Source organism: Aotus nancymaae, unplaced genomic scaffold (genome assembly GCF_030222135.1).
Source record: "Aotus nancymaae isolate 86718 unplaced genomic scaffold, 86718_ANA_hifiasm-v0.15.2.pri h1tg000108l, whole genome shotgun sequence".
NCBI classification, from domain to species: domain Eukaryota; kingdom Metazoa; phylum Chordata; class Mammalia; order Primates; family Aotidae; genus Aotus; species Aotus nancymaae.
Genome location: NW_026988523.1, coordinates 10419436 through 10426811, shown reverse-complemented (window position 1 = coordinate 10426811; position 7376 = coordinate 10419436). Strand labels below are relative to the sequence as shown.

General features: G+C 40.7%; 1 protein-coding gene across 1 annotated transcript in view; it reads left to right on the top strand.

Moving 5' to 3' along the window:
- The window catches only part of SEC16B (SEC16 homolog B, endoplasmic reticulum export factor), an 84815-nt gene that overhangs the window by 10418 nt on the left and 67021 nt on the right, over positions 1 to 7376 (top strand). The gene's annotated exons all lie outside the window — the stretch shown is intronic.

Here is a 7376-nt window from a genome sequence, read left to right as displayed (position 1 = left end):
CTATGTGATTCCACTTATATGAAGTGCCTAGAGTAGTGAAATTCATAGAAACAGAAAGTACAGGTTGACATCCCAAACCTGAAATGGGAAACGCTCCAAAATCTGAAACTTTTTGAATGCCGACATGATGCTCCAAGAAGATGCTCATTGGAACCTTTCAGATTTTAGATTTTTGGATTTGGGTTGCTCAACTGGCATAATGCAAATATTCCAAACTCTGAAAAAATCTGAAGTCCAAAACACTTCTGATCTCAAGAGTTTTGGATAGGGCCAGGCATGGTGGCTCACGCCTGTAATCCCAGCACTTTAGGAGGCCGAGGCAGGCAGATTATCTGAGGTCAGGAGTTTGAGACCAACCTGGCCAACATCGTGAAACTCTGTCTCATTTAAAAAAAAAAAAGAATTTTTGTAAAACCCGTCTCTACTAAAAATACAAAAAATTAGCTGGGCATGGTGGCATATGCCTGTAGTCCCAGCTACTCAGGAGGCTGAGGCAGGAAAATTGCCTGAACCCAGGAGGTGGAGGTTGCGGTGAGCCGAGATTGCGCCATTGCACTCCAGCCTGGGTAACAAGAGCGAAACTCCGTCTCAAAAAAAAAAAAAAAGAATTTTAGATAAGGGATACTCAGTGTGCAACATATGGAATGGCAATTGCAAGCTGGGGAGGAGAGAATGGAGAGTTACTGTTTAATGATACAATGTTTCCGTTTAGGAAGATGGAAAGTTTTGGAGGTGTGTGGTGATGATGATTGTGCAACAATGGGAAGGTACTTAACACTGCTCAGCTGTACACTTAAAAATGGTAAAAATGATAAATTTTATGTATGTCTTACTTACAGCAATAAAAAATGTTAAAAAAAAATCATGTTATCCTCCTTTCTAAGTGAATCCATTCAGGGAAGAGAACAGGGAATGTGTGTAGCCTGCCTAGCTTAGGCTAAAGTCAGCTCCAGTCTCTGCCGACATCCTGGTTTGCTGGGAGAGGTCCTGTACTTTTGCTGGGTGCTAAACATTGTGCTCTATTCCTCCTACTGCATGAGTGATAATTCTCAAAAAGGAGGAGGTGGCATAGGGATAAAAACAGGCACCTGACACAACAGAGACATGTGGGTACTTCCACTTATTCTTGATGAAGTCTGCTTCCAATAAATGTGGTAAGAGGCTTTGTTTAGAAAAATATATATATTTTTGGAATAATAGAATGGTAAGATAGGGATTAACGTTTGAGGAAAGAATTTGAAACGGAGAAATTAGCAGAAGGAAGGGGGAGGAGAAAGATGTCAGGGAAATCACCCACGAGTGTGTTGTGGACCACGTGGTACTTCCACGAGGGCCAGCACACATGCTGCCGCCTCTTCCGTGTCAGAGGGGGTTAGTTTCAGCCTTCTGGGAGCTTCATGCCCTGTGATTCCATTTCATAATAGGCTTCCTCTCACCTCCCTTCCCCCAACCCCATTTCATCTTAATATGAGCTATTTTTATATTTAAATGAAAGTTGGTTTTCAAAAATATTAAGAAAGTAAACTTTGAGCCTTATTTTAGAGTTTTGTAACAGACTTTGGCATCACTGAAGACATGCTGGATAGATCGTGGGAGAGAAGACAAATTAGGATTGGGAAAAGTATATGAGCCCAGCCAGGAGCTGCCTTTTCCGCTGCTGAGAGCTGATCAGTAGGTGTCACAAGTAATAAAGATCTATTGTCCCCAGTTCACTAACATCAAAATGACTTAGATATAAAGAGGCAGTCATTTAGGAGAGTGAGTTTTTTTAGATTTAACAAGTTTTGGTTATAACCTCTAATGACCTGTTCTCTGCTTGCCTCTGTTCCTGTTTCATTGGAATGATTTGATTTGAAAGCATTTGACTCATATTTTAGTCATCGTTTGGTTGTTCTACCATCTGAGCCATTAGTTAGTCTGAAAAAAGAATCAATGCAGCTCCAAGTGACAGTATTTATTCTATATTCACAGACTTTTTTCCCAGCTCTTCCTCATAGGCTGCTGCTGGAGGAATCAGGCCCACACGCCCACCTGCCCTTTTTCAGAAACTGTGGGTCTCTCCACCTGCACAACCAAAGTGAGATTTTCTGCCATTATCTGTGGAATGATCCTATCTGTGCACCACCAGTATGTTTGTTCCTGCTCTTTCCTCTGTAACCTGTGTGAATTTAAAAAATGACCTTTTCTATTTGAGTTATGGTAAAGATAATAAGGGCTGTTATTTGAGAAGTGAGGGATAGCAAGGTACTTTCATGTACTCAATTGTATTTAATTTAAAGCAATTGTAGTAAACTAAGAAAAATTCATGCTATTATATTTTTTTCTAGTTTTCCTTCCAAGTTTATATAAAGGAATCAATGCCTTTTTTTTTTTTTTTTTTTTTGAGATGGAGTCTTGCTCTGTCACTCAGGCTGGAGTGCAGTGGCATGATCTTGGCTCACTGCAACCTCCACCTCCCGGGTTCAAGTGATTCTCATACCTCAGCCTCCCAAGTAGCAAGTGCCCTCTACTATGCGCAGCTAATGTTTATATTTTTAGTAGAGACAGGGTTTTCCCATGTTGGCCAGACTGGTCTTGAACTCCTGACCTCAAGTGATCTGCCCGCCTCTGCCTCCCAAAGTGTTGGGATTACAGGTGTGAGCCACCATGCCAGGACAGCAATGAATTTTTGAAATCTCTTTTGTTTATGAAAGTGATGTAAGACTTGATTAAACAAATTCTGGCATTTCCAATTGTTCTCTTCCATTTTGCTGCTTCATCAGAACTTACTGCTGGATTGAAGGTCTGGCTTGGAAATTAGCTTGTTTCTAGAACTGTATCCTTGTTGAGGATCATACAAAGTGGCTTTTCTCCCTTTTTTTCATTGTATTTAGAAATGGTCAGTTTCCTGAACTTTGGTGAACTGTATAATTATTTTAAAAATGGCATTATTTTAAAATGGCATTGTTAAACTAATTACAACAATACCATATGGTCACTGGAAAAAGTCAAACCACCCAGAAATTTATAAGTAGAAATTGTTATCCTATTTTTCCTCTTCCTTGTCTCATTTTCATTTTCCAGGGCAAGCACTTCAAGCAATTTGGTGTTAGTCTTGAGTCTTTCAAACCTTTTTAAATACAGCCTCCCACACCCCCCCAACAAACACAGAGGTTTTTTTTTTTTTTTTTTTTTTAATATATACACATACAAGTTTTAAAAATAGTATGCATATTGTTCTGTAATGTGCTGTTTTAAATTAATAATATAGACATTAGTATTAGTATATAGAGTTATCTCTTTTTAACAGCTGCTTAGTATTCCCTAATGAGGTATATGATATATAATCATTTCCTCATTAGTGGGCTTATTCACATAAGCATTTATCGATGTGCTTCTGTGTGAGCAAAAGTTTACAAATCTAGTGGGGAAGACAGACATTGATCAAATATATAAAATCATTCTAACTTGGTGCCATCTGAGGTCTAATGGAGGAATTCAACTCAGGAAGGTCAAGAAACTTCCTCGAGGAAAGACCCTTGAGCCTCTATCTGAAGATGGAAGCTCCTAGGAATTTAATCCTAGTGATTTAGAAGGGGAAGAAAGGTAATATTCCAGGACACTGTGGCTAGTGAAAGCTCAACGAATAAATGGAGCTGAAAGGAGGCTAGTGGGGCTGAAGCTTGAGAAATGAAGGCTACAGTTGTGAGATGAGGCTGGTGGTGGGAACCAGGTTAGGCAGGGATGTTCAGACAAGTTATGGGAGTTTTGACTTATGCTAAAAGCAAGGGGTACCACTGAAGTGTTGTAAGCAGAGGTGGGACAGGGGCAGCATGACCGGAATGGCCTTTTGGAATCTCTCCAGCTATGGTGGGGAGAAGGGAATAGAGAGGAACAGTTAAGAGTCCACTAAAGTCCAAATGAAGGATGATTGTATCCTAGACTAAGGTGGTGTGATGGGGAAGGAGAGAAATGAACAGAAGGGAGAGCAATGCAGGAGATGAAGGTCGAAGGACTTGATGTTAAATTGGATGTGGGGTATGGTGGGGAAGGAGAGGGAAATGTCAAGATGACTCTTAGCTCCCAGATGTTTGAGAAAAGGGACATCAGAATTGGGTTTTGGCAGTGGAGAGAAGCTATGATGGGGCAAAAGGTTACGTTTTGTAATTATTGAGATTTACAGGACATGTTAAATACCTGTCTGGGGCTCCAAAGAGAGGTGTGGCCTAGAGATGTAACTTTGGGAATCATTTGCATGGAGGTGATATTGATACCTGTGGTGTGGCTGAGATTATCCATGGAGAGTGTGTAGAGCCAGAAAAGAATAGGGTATAGACTAGGCTTGAACATGTTTCCTTTCAACAGAACCATGAATTATTTCATAACTGTGTTGTTTATCACCGAACGTCTTAGAAGGGGTAGTTTGTGGTTTAAAATAAGTGGCAAGTGAATATAAGGAAGGATGCAGTGCACAGCTGCAAAAGCACTATTCTCTTGATGAAGGGCCAGGGACTGGGGCTCTAATTCTAGCTCTTTGATCTTGGTCTAGTCACCTTTTTACTTTTTTCATGTGAAAAATAAGGATCACATGTTTTCTCTACCTTGCATGGTTCATGTGAGGGTCAAATGAGATAATGTATGTAAAAGTGCTTTGCAAGTTATTTTCATAATAGGTTATAAGATTGCCTTTTACCAGTGTATTTAAATTCATTTCAGAGTTCATTTCATTTTCTTGGAGCAAAAAAATGTATATTTTTTCAGCATAAGCTGGGCTGACATGGAGCGAAAGAACTGTTTGATTTTTAAAATGGTCTCTCAAATATTTTTACATTTTAGCTAAAGCTATTGTGCTCTTTTATGCAGAAGATTAGACGGAGTGATGGGAGCCCAGTGATCTGATGTACCTCAAAGAATTACAGAGCCAGACAAGGTCTAGAGAAGGACATATAAGTTGATCAAGAGGATAGAGAACATTCTTTGTGAGTGATAATAAAAGGATTAGCACTCTTCATTCTGGAAAGAAAGACACAGGCTGAGAGGGGAATATGATTGAGATTTATAGGATAATGAAAACCTAGGATAAAAATATGAACTTATTAAATCCCACAGCATAAGAACTAAGGACAACTTTAACATTTTAAAGAAATATTTTAGGGCAAAGTAAAAGTAGCACTTTTTAATAGAAGGAGAGTAAACATATAGAACCTACTACTCTTAAAGTTTGCTAAGACTAAAAGCAAATATTGTAAGAGATTTATATTGTTGGAGGATAGATTCATAGGAGATTATAAAATGAAGCCAAAACTATTTGGTTAAGTCTCCCTAATCTGTTAGGATGACCATAGGGAATGACTATTAAACTTTGCTGTCTCTATCTGGCATCCTTATGTAAATCAAGATTCCTGAGTGTACATGCTGGAGAGCAGAGAGCACAGAATTTGGGCTCAGGGGCCTGGCTGCAAGTATTACCTCTGTGACCTTAGAGAATCATTTCTCTTCTATGTACCTCAGTTTACTCATCTGTTTAAAAAAGAAGGAGGGAAGGTAATATCAACTAACTAGTATGAGAGATTCAAATGAAGTGGTGTTTCTGAAAATGTTTTGCCATTGATAAATGGGTTTATCCTTCAAATGTAAGAATTTCCTCTTTTATTGTAGCATTTCCAGTTCTATGCCCTTCAGGTGGGATGAGCTTTACCGGGCCCTTCCTGACCCTAGCCTAGTTAGGGAGCAGTACTTGCCAACTCAGACATAGAGAGGATGGAGGGCAGAGAAGAATCTCTGGTCCTCTAGGGAGGCGGAGAGAATGCAGACACACCTTTTCTGATACTCCTTTCCCTCTCTGGGAAGATCTGGTGGGTGAACTAAAGAACTAAAGGTAGGGAGAAACATCTTTCTTCTCCTTTAGATGTTTTGGGTGATAAGATGCCACTTAAAAGATGGGGGGGTGTTTGATTTTGGGTAACTTCCAGGGTTCCTGTGGATCTTAGGAACCCTGAAAAAGGCTAGTACAGGGGCTGGATGAGAAAAACCATGAGGACTGGTTTCTTATGGCTATCACTGGTTTAGGATTTAAGGGAGAGAGAAAAATTCTGCAGCTCACTAAGGCAGGAAAGCTGAAGGAGATCTGGGAGCAGGGGAGGATCCTTTGAGCTCCATGTGTATCTCTTGGGAATATGACACACAGAGGGGGCACACAGCAGCAGGAAGAGAGAACTGACAGCAGATAACTTCCTATCCCCTCCATAGCAGATATGAACTGCTTCACCTGGCTTTCAAGCAGTACATCATACAATCTCATCTGATCTTGTTTCCCATGTGGTATAGTGGAGAGAGAATGGCTCATGAGCCAGGAAACCTTGGATTGGATTTTTTGCATCACCACTAATTAGCTCTGTGAGCTCAGTTTCCCATGCATAAAATGATGATAATAGTAATGGCCGTATCACTGAGTTGCTATGAGGATAAAGTAAGATTATATTTGTGAAGCACTTAGCATAATACCTGGCACATCACAGACCCTAGATAAGTGCCAGCTTTTGTCATGACCCACCAGTACCCTCTTCTGTAGGGAGACTGATTGCTAGACTATGAGCTCTATGGAAGTGGGGATTGGGACGCTTTTTTGTGCACCGTTGTGTCTGTGGTGCACACCAGAGCCTGGAGGAGCAAGTCTCCCTGTTCCAAGATTCTGTCATTCCCTCAGTGAAACCAGCTTATGTTGATCGTTCTCTCCTCAGAACTCCCACAGCAATTCAGTCCTCAGATAGCCATAGATTTGCATATTTGACTTGCTGCGTTGTATATGTTAGTCCTGTCCTTCAATGATGTTCAGCAAATGGTGAAATGATCCAGGTCTTGGATTAGAGATGCGACCAGGGAGTCAATTCCTTAGATGCAGGACTGCTGTTATATCTGATACTTTCTCCCTGCACGGGATTCAGTGCAGCAAAGTGCCTGTCTTGCCCCAGACCTGAGGGAAACCTACTGTTCTCATGTGCTGCCTTTGACATGTGACACAGTGGGGTGCTTTGAGGACCTGGCAGACATATTTTCTGGCACTTACAACTAGAATTCCTTCCTCATTCCTAGTACCTTTGAGCTGATGGGAAAGCTGTGCAGGGTGTTAAGTGTTATTGCTAATTTGTCACAATAAACAAAGCAGCGCTCAGAATACCTTTCTCAATATTAAAACAGCATTTACATGTCAATTGGTGCCACTTTCACGTAATGTGCCATGCTTGCTTAAAAGATTCTCCTTCCTTTTCTTTTGTTCTGAAAATTGTGAGAGCCAGTGGTAGAAGCTGGGATAGGTTTGCTGAATTTCTTTCCCCCTTTCTTCTCTCAAGACAGGGTGAAGGGCAGTGCCTTTCTGGAGGCAGTGTGAGGAAGTGGCA